A 286-nucleotide genomic window follows, 5' to 3' on the forward strand; every position below is an offset into this window, starting at 1 on the left:
ATTGCAAGGCTGTGTGCTCAATCTTAAACACCTGTCAGCAATGGGTGTGGCTGAAATAGCCGAATGCACTAATTTCAAGGGGTGTCCACATACTTTTGTAGTGTATAAGCTTTGACTTTATTTAGGTTAGAGGGTGTCCTGTCTCCATGGTTTACAATGTTAAAGGCAATGTTGAATATATTGCCTTTCCCTTCAATTCACCAGAAGAGGGCAGGCTAGCCTTGCAGATCACACATTGCGTAGGAAGTGCCATATAATTACAGCATTAAATACTGTATTATCAAAG

Source organism: Oncorhynchus mykiss, chromosome 23 (genome assembly GCF_013265735.2).
Source record: "Oncorhynchus mykiss isolate Arlee chromosome 23, USDA_OmykA_1.1, whole genome shotgun sequence".
NCBI classification, from domain to species: domain Eukaryota; kingdom Metazoa; phylum Chordata; class Actinopteri; order Salmoniformes; family Salmonidae; genus Oncorhynchus; species Oncorhynchus mykiss.